This window comes from Sesamum indicum, linkage group LG15 (genome assembly GCF_000512975.1).
Source record: "Sesamum indicum cultivar Zhongzhi No. 13 linkage group LG15, S_indicum_v1.0, whole genome shotgun sequence".
Classification (NCBI taxonomy): domain Eukaryota; kingdom Viridiplantae; phylum Streptophyta; class Magnoliopsida; order Lamiales; family Pedaliaceae; genus Sesamum; species Sesamum indicum.
This window is the reverse complement of record NC_026159.1, coordinates 5,805,210-5,806,221: the sequence shown is the minus strand read 5'-3', so window position 1 is coordinate 5,806,221 and position 1,012 is coordinate 5,805,210.

The following is a 1,012-nucleotide window of genomic DNA, read 5'->3' as shown; positions in this document are numbered from 1 at the left end:
AAGGGCGGGTGGGGGGGGGGGGGGGGGGGAGTGAGTTGTTGGGGGTGGGGGGAGGCAGGTGGAGGTGGTACAAATGGCAACGGGCGGGTCTAAGGCGGGTTTATCCGAATTCGAGACTCATCTTGGATATCATATCCCCACCTTGCCTCAGCTCTTTAAAACCCTGAATTCGCCCTGTTTGTCTTGTCCCACCCTGTCAAAAAAAAATTAATTAAGAATTAATTAAATAAATAGTGAAATTAAAGATGAAATTATAAAAAATATTTTTTTAATTTTATTCTTAATTTTGTATCTTATAAAAGTGTCTGAAAATATATATTAAAAATAACTATTATTTAGATGTAGATAATTTTAATAAGATATGATTTTCAATTTAAAATGAATTCGTATAGACAAAGTATATGTTCACCTAAATTATTAATTTTCTCATTAAGTAATATCATTTTACGATCTACAATGAATTATATAATATAAAGAATACATTCAACTAATATTTTATTTTTTAATAAATAATATTAATTTAAATTTAAATACCTTAACATACGTTAATTTAAATTATTAACTTTCTAATCAACTATTTTTTTTTTATATTTCTTATATAGAGTTGGACATATGCAAAATTATTTAAGGGTTTACATATAATACCATAACTTTTTATTATTAATGTATTACATATGGATAATAAATAATAAAAAGTATATAAAATATGAACCGAGGCGAGTTCGGGGTAGGGCAGGTTCGGCACAAAACTCGTACCTTAACCCAAATCTGCCGAAATCAATACCAAACAAATTTCAAATAGGATGTCCGGACAGGGGCCTCAAAAAGCTGGGGCCAATTGCCATCTCTAGGAGGTGGAGGTGGTTTGGAAACATAAATTTTAATTATACAAAATTTTAACTATAGATTTTTAAAACATGTTAAAGATTTTTAATATATTTATTTGAAATCAAAGTAGGTTCAATTGTTCCTTTCCAAATTCTAATCAAATTCAAATTTATCAATCCAAAAA